Consider the following 19316-nt stretch of genomic DNA (forward strand, 5'->3'; position numbering starts at 1 on the left):
AAACCAAAACACTGAAATGATTGTGCAGCAGGTAGAAGTTACCACATGCAGAGAAAACCATCCCGTTGCCTACACAAACCTCATCCGACTCAGAGCCACCAACCAGGCTGTCATGTCTTCAAGGAATTTTTAATGTTCAAAGAGAATTCTGCTGTACGTATTAACTCTCAAAAGTGTTCAGAGACACAGTAAAGACAGCTGCAAAGCAATAGGCTTCCCAGGAATATCTGCATATTAGCCTCTGCCTCATGAAAGGACTAGGTATCAGCTGACTTGGACATAGACTGGCTAAATCTCTGAGTTCCCATTCACACTAAGAGTGTCACAAGCCAGGTGTCACTGTCTCTTGCCTATAATCCTGTCTACTAGGAGGGTAGGATCCACAAGATCATGGTTCAAAGCCAGCCTAGACAGAAAAGTCCATGAAAATCCATCTTAATGTAACCAACAAAAATCAAGGCTGAAGGTATGGCTCAGGCAGTAGAGTACCAGCTGAGCAAGCAAGACACGCAAACACAGTGCCCTGAGTTCAAATCCCAGTATTGGCAAAATGAAGTCCATTCATTCTTTTTTTTTGGCCAGTCCTGGGCCTTGGACTCAGGGCCTGAGCACTGTCCCTGGCTTCTTCTTGCTCAAGGCTAGCACTCTGCCACTTGAGCCACAGCGCCCCCTCTGGCCGTTTTCCATATATGTGGTGCTGGGGAATCGAACCGAGAGCTTCATGTGCAGGAGGCAAGCACTCTTGCCACTAGGCCATACTCCCAGCCCTGAAGTCCATTCATTCTGCAAACAGTTATTGAGCCAGTTTTATATGCCAAGCATCTCAGTGGGGAAACACGTGACAGAGCTATGGTCCTGGTTCACAGAAGCTCACAAAATCCGATGCATATTTCAGGAACTTAGCCAGGCTGGAATACAAGGGGCTGAGAAAGTACATGTTGAAGCACTGGGCTTGATTCCTAACTTGATCACTAATTGGCTGAGTGACTGTGGGCAGATTTTACTTAATCTCTCATAGTTATAAAATCAGGATAGTAATCATATCTATTATATTGAGTTATTATAAGACTTAAATGAGATAATATATCAGTATTTTATCATTATAAACTTTAGCTAAATGTTGCCTGTAATAATTAATCTGCATTATTATCTGGGTATAAAAAGATACTGTGTATCTTTTGAGATGTAGAATGAAAAAAATATCCTGAGATTTTATGATCTGTGTAATCCAGAGTAAGTAACTAAACATCTCTGGGTAATGTTCCTTATCTGTTAAGTGAGAGGTTAAAGCTTAAAAAACCTAAAACCCTCCAAGGTCTGTGATATTAGAAGGCTCTATGGGGCTTGCCTAGCATGTATGAAGCCCTGGGTCTGATTCCTCAGTACCACATAAACAGAAAAAGCCAGAAGAGGAGCTGTGGCTCAAGTTGTAGAGTGTTATCCTTGAGCAAAAGCAGCTCAGGGACAGTGCCCAAGCCCTGAGTTCAAACCCCAGGACTGGCAAAAAAAAAAAAAAAAAAAGAAAGAAATAAAAAGGCTCTATGGTGGTTATTGCATGGTTTTAAAGCCTCTTTTGGGCCTTGGATGATTTCTGAGGGAGGGTCTCACTTTATGCCCAGGTGGGTCTGTTTCTGTAGAGATGAGAGGTACTGAGTCAACCACTGTGTCTTCCCCTGCAGCTGGAATACCAGGGGCATGCCACCTTGAGCAGACATTGAGTGAGATGCAAGTCTTAAACCACAAAGTAGCTAGTGTTACAAGCTTGAGCCACTGTGCCCATCCTGAATCTTTCATTTCTCTTCCTTTAACCTTATCACCTTACCCATGTTCTGTGAATGTACATCAGGTCAGCCTTCAAAGAAACAAGCAACTGCAGAGAAAGCTGGACTCCTAGCTCAGTAGTTTCTAAGTGCAGTGGAAGTAGATTCATTCATTCACAACTTCCTGAGTGAGGAGTGTCTTATTGGGACTCTACTTGTCTGTGTATGACACTTACCACAAAGTCATCTTGCCTGTTTACACCAACACTAAGCCGATTGGGAGACAACTACAGAGCAGATTGGAACATTGTTGTACTTAACTCTTCATCCTTGATCCTAAACACAATGCCTGGAAATGTGGTGGATATACTCCAACTCAATAATTGATTAGGAGTCATACTTCCAGGCTAGGTGCCAGTGGCTCACACCTGTAATCCTAGCTACTCAGGAGGCTGAGATCTGAGGATCGCAGATCAAAGCCAGCCTAGCAGGAAAGTCTGTGAGACTCTTATCACCAAAAAAACTACTCAGAAAAGGAGCTGTGGCTCAAGTGGTAGAGTGCTAGCCTAGAGCACAAAGAGGCTCAGGGACCAGCACCCAGGCCCTGAGTTATAGCTCCAGGATGGGCAAGGGGAACAAAAGGATTCCTACTTCCATAAGCTATATATTTGCAGGAGGCCCAGGCTATTTGAGGCAGAGAACTGACTCCAGGATACTTTACCATGGGTCTCCAATCCAGATATGTTAAGAACTAGCCATGTGGTTAGGGAAAGTGGAGAAGCAGGAGCTTGTTATTCTTTTGGCCCTTCAGTTTCGTAATTGATAAAATGAAGGGACTCCAAGAGATGAGCAAATAAGGCTCATGAACCCAAACCAGCCTATGCCTTCAGGACTAGCTGGATTTGTACATTTGTGACACAAGCAAACAGAAAATAATACCCATCTGAGACCACATCGGACCCTCAACACCTAGTATATTCCACTTCTTGGCCTTTTACAGAAAAAGCCTACTGACTCCTAGATTCCATGATTTCTAAAATCACTTCAAATCCTGCCATTTTAACATTCAAATTCTGCTGGGTTTCCTTGAATCACAGTCTGATTCTGAGTATTCCCAAGTTTGACATGAACCGAGACACTGCAGGAGCTCAGCTGCTGTTTGTTTAATTGACTGACTGGGTTTTGCAGTAGCAACACTTAAAAACGAAATCCCTCATCAAGGCACTAAACTGGGTCAATGTCTACCAAATGGTTGCCTGGTAAGATGCCACAATAAGAAGATGCAACTCTGTTGGCTCCGGGGATGACATGGACACAAGTAAGGGACTAGAGCTCAGATAAGGTCAAGGCTCACCTGTTTCACCAGATAAAAGGCACCCATAACCACCTCCCCAAACAACCCTCTCCTGTACATTATAAAGCTATCTAGTAGGGGCTGGGAATATGGCCTAGTGGTAGAGTGCTTGCCTCTCATACATGACGCCCTGGGTTCGATCCCCCAGCACCACATATATAGAAAACGGCCAAAAGTGGTGCTGTGGCTCAAGTGGCAGAGTGCTAGCCTTGAGCAAAAAGAAGCCAGGGACAGTGCCAGGCCCTGAGTCCAAGCCCCAGGACTGGCAAAAAAAAAAAAAAAAAAGCTATCTAGTAGAGGCTATCAGAAACACAGATCATCCAAACAGATAATCTTAATAGTTATGGACCCCAGAGAATAAATTGTATCCACAATAAAGCACAGAGAATAATTTAGCTCATAACATGCTGTCTCTCTTTCCCCGATGTTGTTAAGGTTATATATACATAATACTAAACAGGAATTCAAACATTTATGTCGGGGCAGCAAGCCAAGGAGAGCCTAGAATATATGATCCTATTAACATTAATGGAAGCGAGAGCAAGGTAAAAGAGAAAATAAACCTCTGCGCCTCGAGTCATACTACACATACTTTTCCAAAATAAACAGCCAACAATTATTCTTTTAATGTTCCTCCTCTGCATGCCGATAAATCACAGCGAGGCACGAAAGTGTGCGGAGTCCACGGATGGCTTTGTCTCCTGTTCCTCTTCCTATTCCTGTGCATGCGTACAGTGAGATCTGAAGAAGGCTGGTGGGCATTCCCAGTGCTGCTCAGTTAAGTTTTTCCTTCTAGCAGTGTGATAGCTATGACCACAGGGCCCACCGTCGCACTGTTACATACAAGTCATGAAGCGACCCCACATTCTGCCTTTCTCTTTGCCTCTAATGCAGCTCGAAGCCCGGGGAGAAGTTCCGGTCTCCCCACAGCTTACGGATGAGACAGATTTCCATTCCTCCCCCACCCTCCAGCCAGAACTGATGTCAAGAGCCCTGCTCTGGACAACATGGTGGCGGGGGGGGGGGGGGGGGGGAGTCCTGAAGATCTCAGGGCTCATCACAGACCAGAAGAGAGAAGAGAGAATAACTGCAATTTGGGTTTTTCCCCGTCTCACTAGGAAGATAAGCTCTTTCTAATAACCAGACAAACAGATGGACATTGGCGCTCTGTGACGACTCCCAATCAACCTCCAAAAAATAAATCGCTTTCCTCCCCCAGAGTGTTGTTTCGTTTGTGTGTGTGTTTTGTGTTTGTTTTCAGTACTGGGGACGGAACCCAGGGCTTCAAATATGTGAGCTGCTCACTCTACCACCTGAGCCCTGTTGTCTGCATTTTTGGTTTTTTTTTTTGGCCAGTCCTGGGCCTTGGACTCAGGGCCTGAGCACTGTCCCTGGCTTCTTTCCGCTCAAGGCTAGCACTCTGCCACTTGAGCCACAGCGCCGCTTCTGGCCGTTTTCTGTATATGTGGTGCTGGGGAATCGAACCTAGGGCCTCGTGTATCCGAGGCAGGCACTCTTGCCACTAGGCTATATCCCCAGCCCCTGCATTTTTGTTTTGAAAGAAGGTGTTAATAACTTTAACAGAGCTGGCCTCAGACTCCAGATCCCTTCCTCTCTCTACCGGGAACAACTGGGATTACGGGCATTTGCCATCATATTGGGCTTTTTTTGGGGGGGGGAGGGTCCCTTTGTTGTTGTTGTTATTGTTGTTATGGGGGTGGTAGTTTGGAGGGTGTTGGGGATTCTTTACCTTGTTTTTTTGTTTTTTGGGTTTTTTTTGCTTTTGCATCACTGGAGTAGGAACTCAGGGCCTTATGCTTTCAAGGAAAGCTCCCAGATCTTTTTTGGTTTTCTCCAGGGCTAGTCTTGGAACCATCCTCCAGCCTCCCCCTCCCCCCCATTTCCACCCTCCAGGCAGCTGGGATTATAGTAGTACCATGCCCAGCATGTCATTAAGATAGGGTCTGTGGCTAACTTTTGTTGCCCAAGCTGGCCTGAAACTGCAGCCTTCCATTTCTTCTTCATAGCTGGGGTTATAAGCACGCATCAGCACACAGGCTTTTGTTGGTTTTTTTAGCCAATAAAATTGAGTTCAGGGGCTGGGAATATGGCCTAGTGGCAAGAGTGCTTGCCTCAAATACATGAAGCCCTGGGTTCGATTCCCCAGCACCACATATATAGAAAATGGCCAGAAGTGGCGCTGTGGCTCAAGTGGCAGAGTGCTAGCCTTGAGCAAAAAGAAACCAGGGACAGTGCTCAGGCCCTGAGTCCAAGTGCCAGGACTGACAAAAAAAAAAAAAGTGAGTTCAACCTTAGCTGATATCCTTGCTTAGGTGAGTCTCCCGCCATGTCTGAGTTTGGGCCCTGTTTGAGGAGAGGTTTTGCCATGGCATTTTTGTTTCCTGATCCCCAGGCCCAAATAGCCTCACCTACATGTTCTCCAGATTTCCTCCCATAATCCCCACTGCACAGCCCTAAATCACAGCCCTTCCCGGCTGCTTCTTCCCTCTGGCCTGCTAGAACATGGGATGTGTAGCACTGACGAGGGCTGGAAAGATAATCACAAGGTTAAAAAGAATCATTTTTAAGGTGGGTAATTAATGTAAAAAAAAAATGCAGGCTGTCTCCATAATAAAAACATACCTGATTATCTCCACTTGTCTCCATAAAAGACTTGTTAATGTTTGCACAAAGAAAGGAGACCGTATGTGCCTCTCAGAGGTGAAGCTCAACAGAAAATCCGAGGTGATTCAAATAGGCTTTAGAAAGCACTGTGGCCTCCTTAGTGATTATTATCAGATACCTATGGAAATAATTCCGTAAGTGAAATGGGGAAGCTGGCTCTAACCAGCACCATCTTGGCCACATGGTGGATAGGGAATTGGGTTTAGCTGGCGCCATCTTGTCTTCATGGTGGAAGAAGGGGGAAGTCCCACCTCCCAGGTGATGGGCGTGCCTGAATAACTGGAGACAGGGGCAGGGACTTGGATGATAGGTTATTGGACCTGTCCTGTGCTTTGAACATGGGAGACTCTCAAGTTTCCTGTGACCCTGTCCCCTAACCTGACTCTATTTTAGGGTCATACCGGCTCAGGCACCATTACTCTATGCCTCCTGTCTCTGGGTTCGTGTCTCTGTGTCTCCTGGCACTCCTCCGGGTCACCATGGCGTCCCACTTCAGCTCTCCATTGAAGCTGATCTCATTTGTTGTGTTGTTTTCTGCTCTTTCCTTCCTCTCTGGCTCTCATGGCTCCGTTTTCTAACAGTGTGAAGTGTGTTTGCTGGGCTGCAGATCTTTGTGACAGGAGTCTGTCTGCAGACCACCGGCACTCCAATAAAGGCTCCAAATTCAACCTCTGAAAATAAGAACACTCAAAAGAGAACTATAGCTTCCTCTCTTACAGAGTAACCATACACCGTCCATTCTCACTCCTCAAGGCAAAATTGACTTTTCCCATTTTAGGGACCCCAGGTACCCTATAGACTTTAATAACAAGAGCCACACACCTTCATCGATCCCTCTGTTTATATGAGTGTCTCCCATACCAGCTATCCTTACTACCCAACACTGTAAGTCCCTTGAGCACACGGATCCTTCATATTCCTTCTTGAGCCCTCAGTGCCCAGCAAATTTCCCAACACACAGATACACACTTCTGATAGAAAAGGGAAGGAGAGAATAGGTGACTGCTACCATTTATAGATGTTGCTTTGTCCATCCCCTAAAGGCCCTTATACTGGAGGCTTAGTCCCAGGCTGATAGTGTTAGGAGGTGGTGTGTATCTTAATTAACCAGACTGCTGTCCTCAGAAGGAAAAGCTGATCTCCTGGAGTGAACTCTCACAAGAGCTAGTAGTTGGGGTCTGTTTGTTTGTTTTGTGGATTTTTTTTGCCAGTCCTGGGGCTTGGACTCAGGGCCTGAGCACTGTCCCTGGCTTCTTTTTGCTCAAGGCTAGCACTCTACCACTTGAGCCATAGCGCCACTTCTGGCTTTTTCTGTGTATGTGGTACTGAGGAATCTAAGCCAGGACTTCATGTATGCTAGGCAAGCACTCTACCACTAGGCCACATTCCCAGCCCAAGAGCTACTAGTTGTAAAAGCCTGAACCTAACTCCTGAGTCTCTCTGGCTACCTGCCTCAATGTGTGATCTCTTCCTACAAACATGTGTCCCACTGTAAACCTTGGAACAACCTAGCAAGCATCTACACCAACTCTCGGCCTCCAGAACTGTGAGCTATATAAACCTTTAATCCACCACAAGTAACCTGACTCAAGAAGGTGATCACTCACTACAGTGATTAAAATGTGGCTAAGAAGTTAAGAGTGTAAGGAGGAAGTTAAATCTTCCTTGTGGTTACCTGATCTATAGATGGTTTTTGGTTTAATGGATTCACAGAAGAAATGAAATCAGTAGGAAGAGCAAGGCATAAAAATATAGAGTTTTGTTATAAAGTAATACATCTTTCATCAGTTCTAAAAGCATTTTTTCTTACATTTTGACAGCTTGGAAATTAGGATGCATTTTTACAGTGGATGATATCTTAACATTATGTTATAGTTTCTTTGATACCTGATTCACCTTTTCTTTCTCAGTGGTATAGAAAATATATATATGTACATATTAGAATGGTGACATAAAAGAATGAAATACAATAAAATACAATCATTTGGTGTGGTTATGGCAGAAAGGGTTAGAAAGATGACTAAAATTGCACTGAAAGCTGGTGTCTCTCACTTGTGATCCTAGGTACCCAGGAGGCTGAGATCTGAGGCTCATAGTTCAAAGCCAGCCCGCCCACCAAAAAGCCAGAAATGGTTCTGTTGTTAAAGTGCTAGAGCACTAGTCTTGAGCACAAAAGCACAGAGACAGTGTCCTGGCTCTGCGTTCCAGGCCCAGGCCAGGCACAAATAAAATAGAATGCCATGAATTTTCTACAAGAATAGAAATAATGAAAGAGCTTAGATCTTTTTAGTGGGCTGGCAAAAGCAGTGACAGTTTTTAGCTCACATTAATTCCCTTTCTCTAAGAGTAGCTGAGATACACTGCAAGTGACTCTATCTATGCAAAATCACTTTGTCCTTCTAATCACCAGTGATTAGTTCACAGGTGGTCACATGGCCCGAACAGAAACCTCACTATCTGAGATGTCTTATCTATCTTGAGATGTCTTAGCTAGTCAAGAGTGTAGGTTAGGGCTGGGAATATGGCTGAGCGGTTAAGTGCTTGCCTTGCATGCCTGAAGCCCTGGGTTCGATTCCTCAGCACCACATAAAAGACTGGAAGTGGCGCTGTGGCTCAAGTGGCAGAGTGTTACAGCAAAAAGAAGCCAGAGACAGTGCTCAGGCCCTGAGCCCAAGCCCCAGGACTGGCAAAAAACAAAAACAAAAACAGAGTGTAAGTTAGAGTGTAAGTTAGTTCTTCCCCAGTGTTAAGTATAGTGAGATTAAGAGTTCAGGAATACCCTCAGAAAACAGGCTGAGCTGTTGTAATTCAAAAGCCTTTCTCCCACTCTCACTAGCAATCCTGAAGAATCTAATGAATGAAAAGCCAGTCACACAAAAGAGTCATGGTCTCCAAATTGCGAACATAAAAGGAGCACTGTAAATCAGCACATTAGCCAGTGAGTGCCAAAATGACTGTTAGACAAGGTGTGCCATGGCTCAGCCAAATGAGCCCACTGGCCAAGCCCACCCAGAAGGGGACTCAGGGCTCATCTGCACTGCCCAGCTAATGGGCAAGCTGTTCCAGAATCTTTGTTGTCTTCATTTTGGGGATGCATGTTAAGGCTATATAACTCTTAGGCTATGGAGTCAATAAATCTGGAAATAATGCCACAAAGGAAAAAAAAAAAAAAGAGTTCAGGAATAATCAGTGGCCATGATCTTTGCCATACAATACAGATGCAAAGGTAATCTTTTATTAGTTTTTGAGACTCTGTGTAGTTGTTAGGTTGGGGCCAATACTGTTATGGTTAAGCTACTTTCAGGCCTAGCTCAGGGGAACTTCCCATATTCTATCCTCCAATCTCTGCTCCAACTCCAGGTTGCAAGGGAAAACTCACAATAAGGAGCTACAAGACAGAAGCAGCCTGAATCCTGGCTTATCAGAACAACTATGTTGAACTACTTCAGACTAGGGCATTAGAAGAATTGTGGTTGTAGGCCAGCCTGAGCAGAAAGTTCATGAAATCCCACTTCAATCAATAAAAAGCAGAGTGTGGTGATATATGCCTGTCATTCCAACTATGCAGAAAGTATTGTTACGGGGTTCGAGGGTCCCTCCGAGAGTCCACCACTCAGAGACAGTCTCAAGCACAAAGATAGATTTATTGGGGAAGCAAAAAGTGAACTGACCGGCTAGGGATGCAGCACTGATTAGGGAGCTGAAACTGCGACAGTGAAAGGCTGGCTGACCGGCCAGGGACACAGTGCAGACTCGGGCTTTGACACTGTGACAACTAACAGTCAGTCCTCGAGCTGGGTTTATAAAGGTAAAAGCGTAGCACAAATATAGGGGGCTGATACAGGGGGTAGAGCAAGCCACAAACAAGTTAAGCAAGCCATTTACAGAAGCAGAATTTTGGGGTCAGATTGACCTAATCTACTCCCCCCAAGATTTCTTACCATGTTTCCCTAGTCAAGATGGAGTCAGCTGTACTCCCTACAACAAAGGGAAGGGAAGGGGGAAAAAGGACTAGTGGTTTGGCTCAAGTGGAAGAGCACTAGCCAAATGAACAAGTATAAGGCTCTGAGTTCAAACCCCAGTGCCTCCAAAAGAAAATAATTTTAAAAAAGAAAAAAGAAAGCAGAGGCTGGGAATATGGCCTACTGGCAAGAGTGCTTGCCTCATATACATGAAGCCCTGGGTTCGATTCCCCAGCACCACATATGTAGAAAACAGCCAGAGTGGCGCTGTGGCTCAAGTGGTAGAGTACTAGCCTTGAGCAAAAAGAAGCTCAGGGGGGCTGGGGATATGGCCTAGTGGCAAGAGTGCCTGCCTCATATACATGAGGCCCTGGGTTCGATTCCCCAGCACCACATATACAGAAAATGGCCAGAAGTGGCGCTGTGGCTCAAGTGGCAGAGTGCTGGCCTTGAGCGGGAAGAAGCCAGGGACAGTGCTCAGGCCCTGAGTCCAAGCCCCAGGACTGGCCCAAAAAAAAAAAAAAAAAAAAAAAAGAAGCTCAGGGACGGTGCTCAGGCCCTGAGTTCCAGCCCCAGGAATGGCAAAAAAAAAAAAGCAAAAAAGGACTGGAGGCATGGCTCAATGATAGGCTATCTAACTAGCAAGTACAAGGCCAGTAAAACCAAAAAGGACAGGAGAGGAAGAGAGGGAAAGAGGGAGAGAGAGAGCAGAAACAAACCATTTGTATTTAACCACTGAAACTTGGGGTGCTAGTTGGGCAATGATCTGCTCTAATACCACCTTGCTCCAGTTTGAGTCTTCTCATGGTTACATAAAATACATCAGGATTCTTCCCACAGATTCTCTCTGGACTCAAATGAGGGGTGGATTTCTTTCATTTAAAACGTAAACGAGTTCTCATTAACAGCCAGGAAGAATAAACAGCAATCATTTGAGGCTCCAGGAAGCTGCAAACATGCAACAATCCCCACGTGTCTAGGGAACACCTCAAAAATTTCTCAAACTGATGACAAGACACAAAGACCCTTTCCAGTTTCCAGGGGCTTTAAGTGCATACACCACTTACAGTAAGCTACTGTCTTCCCCTTCCTTTCCTTCCAGACTGTGTGAAGTTGTAACAGCCTTGCCTTAGAGTCTACCTACTAAAACCCCCTCAAGAGTCCTTAATCATCCAGAATTCTAACAAGAAAGCTAAACTTCAGTCCTCCTAAACAGTCTGCTCTCCTAGCCCTGAAGTTACTGGAACGAATCCACACGCAGCTTCAAGAATTCAGATAATTATTCTAGGGTAAATAGTTTGGGGTATGAGGATACAAGCCCAGCTAGAGTTTTCAAAGATGAGTACCCAATAATCATCAAAGCTTCTGGGTGCATTTACAAGACCATAAAGGAAAGATTACAGAAATAAACGAGAGAGGGATGCTACGAAAGCCTCCCTGCGCCATGACAGCTTCTCCAGCAACCAAAGCCAGTGACGGCAGAACCAGCAGGGCAACCATATCCAGAAAGGTTCCTCCTGGAGCCAATTTGGTCAGTAACAACAAGCCTTGTAATACAACATAGTGCACGCTACAGGCTTGCTAGAAAGCCCTTTCGCACTGCACACTGAGTTCCCTGACTCTCAGGACAACAGAATGGGCTGTCATCAGCCCTTTATTTACAGCTAGGGAAACAGGCTCAAGCAGGCAGGGCAACGCTCACAAACCCAAGACTTGTGAACGGCACCAGGACCTAAGCTCCAATCTCCTCAACTCTGATAGTCTACCTATTTACCCCAAACTATGGAACGCCAGGGCAGAGAAAGACTTGAAGAAGACTCCCCCCGCCCCCTAATTCAACCTATGTTTAGAGGTTAATTTTCCACATTTCATACAACTCCGTGGGGAGGAACTTACTAGAAGGTTAAAAGGTCTGCGACAAATGAATTGCCTGCCTCCTAGGCCAGCTAAGAAAACATTCCCTGACAAGAAATCCTGTGCACCAGCGGGGGCAGGAGGGAGGGCAAGGTTGAAGAAGCCTGAGGCAGAGGATTAGAAACACCGCCAAGACCCCTTTCGATCCAGGCTAAATCCCAAGAGTCTGGGCATCTGAGGACCAGATGACAAGGACTCTCAGGGCCCCAAAAACAGAATCTGCAGAGACAAGCTGAAGTTATTCTTTGTTGGGAAGAGAGATAGGATTAAATAGCTAGCCTCTATCAGCAATATCTCAAATAATTTTTGTTTGTTTGTTTGTTTTTTTGTTTGTTTGTTTGGCCAGTCCTGGGGCTTGGACTCAGGGCCTGAGCACTGTCCCTGGCTTCCTTTTGCTCAAGGCTAGCACTCTGCCACTTGAGCCACAGCACCACTTCTGGCCATTTTCGGTATATGTGGTGCTGGGGAATTGAACCCAGGGCCTCATGTATACGAGGCAAGCACTCTTGCCACTAGGCCATATCCCCAGCCTCTCAAATAATTTTTATGAGCCATTTTTTAAGAGACAATTAGCCAAGATCAAACACTCAGCCAAGCCACCTTCACAAAGCAGCAAGACAAGTGGTGCTCCAAAGCAGTATCACTTCACACCCCCAAGGGGAGGCAGTGCTGCTTAATGGATATTGCACGGGCTCGAGGTAAAGTATTGCTCTGTCATCTACCAGTCATGTGACTTTGGTCAGGTTACTTCATCTCTCTGAGTCACAATTTGTGCATCTGGTAACTGAGCTATGAATAACTCCAGAGTTGCTGGCATTAATAATCCTGCCAACATATAGAAAATGCCTGGGATGGCACCTAGCTGTGTGTGCTAAATAAATGTGTACTGAATGAATCATGAATGAGTCCCTGGTCGGCATACCACAACTTCAGAAACTTGGTTCAGACTCTGCTTTCAAGTCTCTGCCAGCCTAGGAGGTCACTGGGTTACCCATAACTATAGAGCCATCCTTTCGGAGATTTCGATACATAGATTATTAAGATGTGAGTCAGGAACAAGGAAGATATGGGCCTTGGGCTTTATCTTTTGGTACAGTATCGGATAGGCAAGTATGCTTCTCAATGGCTGTATTATTAATTTTGGATGGCCCATGGATTATAAGTATCTAAAGGACCTGAAAGGCCCCCCACTCCCGGTGAGGTCTCTGTACTCATGAATGAACGCATCAGTGTCTTACAAAAGCACTTGACAGCAGGCGCCTGGAGTTCATGCCTGTCATTCTAGCTACTCAGGAGACTGAAATCTGTTCCAAGCCAGCCTGGGCCGGAAAGTCCTTGAACTCTTATCTCCAATAAACTACTCAGAAAAATCTGGAAGTGGCACTGTGGCTCTGCTGTAGGTAGTAAATGTTGGGGGGAGTAGAGCTGACTCCATCTTGAAGATGAAGTTAAATATTAGGTCAACCTGACTCCAAAATTCTTCTGTACATGGCTTGCTTAACTTGTTTGTGGCTTGCTCTACCCCCTGCGTCAACCCCCTACATCTGTGCTACGCTTTTACCCCTATTTGAGGACTGCTCAGGGTCACAGTGTCAGCTCCCGAGTCTGCACTCTGTCCCTGGCCGATCAGTTCACTTTTTGCTTCCCCAATAAATCCATCTTTTTGCTTGAGACTGTCTCTGAGTGGTGGACTCTTGGAGGGACGTGGAATCAATCCCCTCCCTCGAACCCCGTAACGGGCTCAAGGTAGTAGAGCTCAAGACTCCAGTGGAAAAAAAGCTGAAGGACAGCACCCAGGCCCTGAGTTCAAGCCTCAGGAATGGCAAAAAAAAAAAAAAAAATTAATTAAAAAAAGTACTTGAAAAGGCAAGATCACTACTTGAGGGTGTGAGAACAAAGGGACAGAGTCTGGGGACAGAGTCGTTCATACATGCACTGAGTCTGTCACCACCTTGAATTTGGACTTCCCACTCTGCAGAACTGCATGGAACAAAACTTTATTGTTTATAAAATACCCAAGCTGAGGTATTTTGTTATGGCAGCACAAATGGCAAAGGGTTTATCTGCTTGATTTTTTAAATTATGGCAAAATATACAGAACATAATATTTATCATCTTAATAATTTATACAATCTCTAGAAATCAATCATCTTGCAGAAATGAAATTCTGTACCCATTAATCTTCCATTTCTTCCTCCCCACCCCCCCCAGCCACCAACAACCTCCATTATACTTTCTGACTCTGTTAGTTTGACTACTCAGGATACGTCAAAGGAGTAGAATCATACCGTTTTTATCCTCTTGTGATGGGCTTATTATTTCAGCTAGCTTAGTATCGTCAAGGGTCATCTTTATTAGAAATTACATCAGAACTACCTTCCTTTGGAAGACTGAGTGGTATTCTATTGGATGCATATATCACATTCGCTTATCTATTTATCCATCAACAGGCATTTGGGTGCTTCCACCCTTTTGACTACAGTGATGATCTTATTATGAGCATAGAGATACAGGAGTATACCTTTTTTATCTCTTCTAATGGAGTTTGAACTCCTTAAAGATAAAGACTATGTCGGCCTCAAACATCTGTATAACTCTCAAGGTACTTGACATATGAGGGGCACACGACAAATACCTACTCAGTAAAGACAGGACTCACATCAATGATGGAGTAAAATGCTCAGCCTCTTTGACACACAGTTGTAAAATGCATGACAGAAAACCCAGGCAGCACTCTTGACTCGTACTAGTCAACTGATGTGAGGAATGTGACTTAAAATGTCAGAGATTTAGTTCCATCTTTTTTTGTAACCATTAATGATATAATTTATGCAAAGCAGTCAAGAGTACCTAGGATATCTTTTGTTTAATGTTGGCTATGTGACTAGCATAAAGCTACACACTGTCACTTTACATCTTATCCATAATTTTAAAAGCAAAAAGTGAGCCAGGTGCCTCAAGTCTATAACACGAGCTACTGAAGTGGCTGAAATTTAGAGCATAGTAGTTCCAGGCCAGCCCATGCAAAAAAATTCACTAGACTCCATCTCCAAAACAACCAGCAGAAAGTAAGACTTGAAGAGTGCTCACTTGGTAGAGCACCAGTCGAGCCAGTGTGAAAACATGAGGTCAAACCCTGGTACTGCAAAAAAAAAAAAAAAAATGTAGGGGGCTGGGAATGGGGCTTAGTGGTACAGTGCTTGCCTAGCATGCATGAAGCCCTGGGTTCCATTCCTCAGTACCACATAGACAGAAAAAGCCGGAAGTGACATTATGGCTCAAGGGGTAGAGTGCTAGCCTTGAGCAAAAAGGAAACCAGAGACAGTGCTCAGGCTCTGAGTTCAATCCCCAGGACTGGCAAAAAAAAAAAAGAAGAAGAAAAGAAAAAAAAGCGTAGAATTCTAAGATCAATCAATTTATGTCAGGTAACCGTCAAAACAAAAGGATTGTCCTGTAGCAGTAACAACAAATCCAAGTTGGTGTTACTCAATATAAACTTTAGAGTTTTAAATCTGTAGCTCCGGGAATTACAAATATTGGTATTTGTTAGTTTGCCAGACCTGGAGTTTGAACTCAGGGCCTGAGCACTGTTCCCTTACCTTCTGCTCAAGGCCAGCACTCTACCACTTGAGCCACAGCGCCACTTCTAACTTTTTCTGTCTATGTGGTACTGAGGAATCGAACCCAGAGCTTCATGCATGCTAGGCAAGCACTCTACCACTAAGCCACATTCCCAGCCCGGAAATCTTGTCACTTCAAAGCAAGCAAGCTTAAATGCTACAGTAAAAATTATGTAAGCAAAGTAGCACGCGCGCGTGTGTGAGTGTATGCACGCCCGTGCGAGTGCCAGTACTGGGGTTTGGACTCAGAGCCTGAGGCTCTTGCTCAGCTTTTTCTGATTATAGCTGGCACTCAGTCCCCTTGAGCCACAAGTCCACTCACGGCCATTTGCTAGATATTGGAGATAAGAGCCCTAGAATTTGTCTGCCCAGGCTGGCTCCAAACCATGATTCTCAGATCACAGCCTCCTGAGTAGCTATGGGTTACAAGTGTGAGCCACTGGCAAGCACTCTACAGCTAAGCTACATTCCCAGCCGGCAAACCCACCCCCCGCCATACATTTTAATCAGGATGATTTAAAGAATTCCCTTCCCTCCCTCTCTCTCCCTTCCCCTCCCCCTCCTCCTTTCCCTTTCCCTTCTCTTCCTTTCCTTCGTTCCTCTCTCTCTCCCTCCCTCCCTCCCTTCCTTCCTTCCCTGCTTTGGCTTAATCTATTTGGGGTTTACTTATTCCATTACTGAGACTTTTAACAAAAAGATGAAAAAATGAGTGCGATCTGTATTATATTTCGAGAAGTGTTTCTTTCAGTCCCTCTCAAAAGAAGTGAGTTCCCATCCTATTCAGAGTTCCTCTAGGACATATATATTCTTTTGAGGTTACTACCTAAATTTTCCAAGCTACAGGCATTCTTTCCAAAGCTGGCTCTTCGAAAGCAAAATTCTTGAATCTTGAAAGGAAAAGACTACTGAAGTTCTTTGTCTGCCAAAACCATCAAAATTTGGCATGGCTAACCAAAACCACTTTGTAAGACAACATCAAAGACTTGGAGGTAGGGGGATAAGAGGGAGTTGTTCAAATGCTAGTACTGTCCAAATGGAAAGACACCATTACCCTTAGCTTTCCTAGGAATATCATAACCACATGTAAATTTAACATTATAGCAAAATAACTTCTTAAATGGAAAATTAAATATGATTTGATATACGTACTTTTGTAGGGCTTTGCAACTAAATGAATTTCCAAATGAAGGAGAAAATCTTTTGTCAGGCCAAGAGTTCTAATTTTGGATTCAGAACAATACTGCCATAATCTGCCACTAGCTGCTTTTAATTTGACATCTAAATAATGGGAAAAAAAGCTGTTGTCAGACTCACCATCATCTGATGACATCAGAAAATGTTTCAGATAATGGACACCACACCGAGACCTGAGCATTGTTCAATATTCACAACCACCCTATGCTCTAAGTATTGGCATCTCTACTCCCTGCAATTTTATCTTTTTTTTTCTTTGCCAGTCCTGGGGCTTGAACTCAGGGCCTGAGCACTCTTCCTGGCTTCTTTTTGTTCAAGGCTAGTACTCTGCCACTTGAGCCAAGCACCACTTATGGCTTTTTCTATATATGTGGTGCTGAGGAATCGAACCCAGGGCTTCATGTATACGAGGCAAGCACTCTACCACTAGGCCATATTCCTAGCCCCAACTTTATCTTTTTTTTTTTTTTTGGCCAGTCCTGGGCCTTGGACTCAGGGCCTGAGCACTGTCCCTGGCTTCCTTTTGCTCAAGGCTAGCACTCTGCCACTTGAGCCACAGCGCCACTTCTGGCCGTTTTCTGTATATGTGGTGCTGGGGAATTGAACCCAGGGCCTCATGTATACGAGGCAAGCTCTCTTGCCACTAGGCCATATCCCCAGCCCAACTTTATCATTTTTATCTCTATTAATTTCAGACTGAAAAAATGCCACAGTTACTGAGAGTTTATGCCCTTCATCTGCATTGCCAAAATATTAATATTTTAACATTTTCATTATCTTTCTCTGTCAGTTAGAATACTATATTTTAAATTATATGTCCCTTCTGAACACAATCTTGTCATTCTACTAGGAAAATATAAATGACTACATCTAGCACTCTGACTGTGAAATCATAATAGTAGTAATGATGGTGTGCTATTTTTTTATTATAGAAATAATATGAGACTAACCTATTTAGTACAAAAATACCCAAATGAGGGGCTGGGGATATGGCCTAGTGGCAAGAGTGCTTGCCTCCTATACATGAGGCCCTGGGTTCAATTCTCCAGCACCACATATACAGAAAATGGCCAGAAGGGGCGCTGTGGCTCAAGTGGCAGAGTGCTAGCCTTGAGCAAAAAGAAGCCAGGGATAGTGCTCAGGCTCTGAGTTCAAGCCCCAGGACTGGCAAAAAAAACCAAAAACAAACAAACAAAAAAACCAAAAACAAACAAACAAAAATACCCAAATGAACTACATAGGGAAAATCTTTTCTAATTCCATCCCATAAAGGTAATCAACACTCAGATTTTGATGTGTCATTCAGTCATTTCCTATCTGCATATAGTAATAAAATTAAAGTATGTATTATTCTGTTTGATGTATTTTGAGCATTTGAGGAGTCTTTTTCCTCTGTGTTTACAAGTTACCCTAGTTTATGTTTATCTGTTTTAATAACTATTGGAAACTGTCATACTGAACCTCTGAAGGCACATCATTTTGTTATAAAGTTGTGGAAATAGTTTTTTTGCCAGTCCTGGAGCTTGAACTCAGGGACGGGGCCCTGTCCCTGAGTTTCTTCTACTCAAGGTTAGCACTCTAGCACTTGAGCCACAGTGTCACTTCTGCTTTTTTGTGTTGTTTTTAATGTGGTACTGAGGGATCAAACCCAGGGCCTCATGCATGCTAGGCAAGAAATCTACCACTAAACAAATTCCCAGCCCATGGAAATACTTCTGTATGATGCTCTTTTCAAGCCAAAGGGCATAAAGTTTGATCACCCCTTGATTTCAATCCTCAGTAGTTTTAAAGAATTCTATTTCTGTGTACCTTCACCAAGTCTTAGGCTCTTAGGCTACATTAACTAAGAGGAGAGAAGTTGGGAAGGGTGCACAACACATGGGCAAAAAATGACTCTGAGTTCTGCTGGGTTCTGTGAGGCTGTGCTAAAAATTGATATGTGAATTAACATGGAAATCTATGAAAGTGGTAAGTAAAATAGTCCTTGCTTGCATGCTGTTTAAAAAGTAAGCCAAAACAGTGAGGCAGCTAAGAGTTTTCTCCAAAAACTGTGAAGACTTTTTAATTTTTGAGTTATGGTTAACTGCACTAAAATACGGACATCATTAAACTTGAAATGAGAATAACTTTGTCCTGCCCTCTTCCTGTGCATTTCAGTGCCCACCGGAAAGAGGGCACTTAATTCACTGCAACTTTGTATGAAGACACTATAAGGAATCTCCATGAAAGCTGCATAGCAATAGGAGGGAGGCAAGGAAAGACAAAGCAAGAGTTACTCTGATCAAAATACAATATACGCATGTTTGAAATAACCTAGGGAAACTCCTTAGTATAATTAATACACACTAAGAAACACCGAATGACAGAAAAGTGTAACAGGCTCTACAGGTTAGATTGGCACCAGCAGGTGTGGATGGAGGAAAGGGAGGCGAACGAAGGTAAATACGGATGAATATGGAAAATGTAGTTTATTTGCATGTATGAAAATAGAAGTGAAACCTGTTCAAATTGTTTTAAGAAGGAGGCATGGGATAAAGGAGAACGATTGATGAAGGGGGTGAGGCTGGAGGGGATACAATCCAAGACAAGGCAGTAAGGGAGGCCAGACTGCACTGAAGTTTTGGGGTACCAGGGGACCTGTAGACTTCCATCAGCCTCAGATCCCAAGGTTTTCATTGCGTTTTGTATAGGGAAGTATGTGCAGAAAGTAAGGTATAAACATCAACATGTGACAAGCATGTACAAGGGGTAGATGACTTCCATATCTTGGGAACTAGAGCTAAACAGTTTACAATTTGTATGAATCTCCACCCCCCCCCCACCCCCT

General features: G+C 44.1%; 1 protein-coding gene across 2 annotated transcripts in view; it reads right to left on the minus strand.

The window, feature by feature from the left end:
* The window catches only part of Rab30 (RAB30, member RAS oncogene family), a 76693-nt gene that overhangs the window by 50139 nt on the left and 7238 nt on the right, over positions 1-19316 (minus strand). Inside the window, exon 1 of one of the 2 annotated variants that reach the window (XM_048359896.1) lies at positions 6661-6801. The exons of the other annotated variant lie outside the window; for it this stretch is intronic. The gene's annotated coding sequence lies outside the window, so the exon portion shown is untranslated. Of the gene's footprint in view, positions 1-6660; positions 6802-19316 lie in introns of those variants that run through there. 2 annotated transcript variants of the gene reach the window in all.

The sequence above is a fragment of the Perognathus longimembris genome, chromosome 13 (assembly GCF_023159225.1).
Source record: "Perognathus longimembris pacificus isolate PPM17 chromosome 13, ASM2315922v1, whole genome shotgun sequence".
Classification (NCBI taxonomy): Eukaryota; Metazoa; Chordata; class Mammalia; order Rodentia; family Heteromyidae; genus Perognathus; species Perognathus longimembris.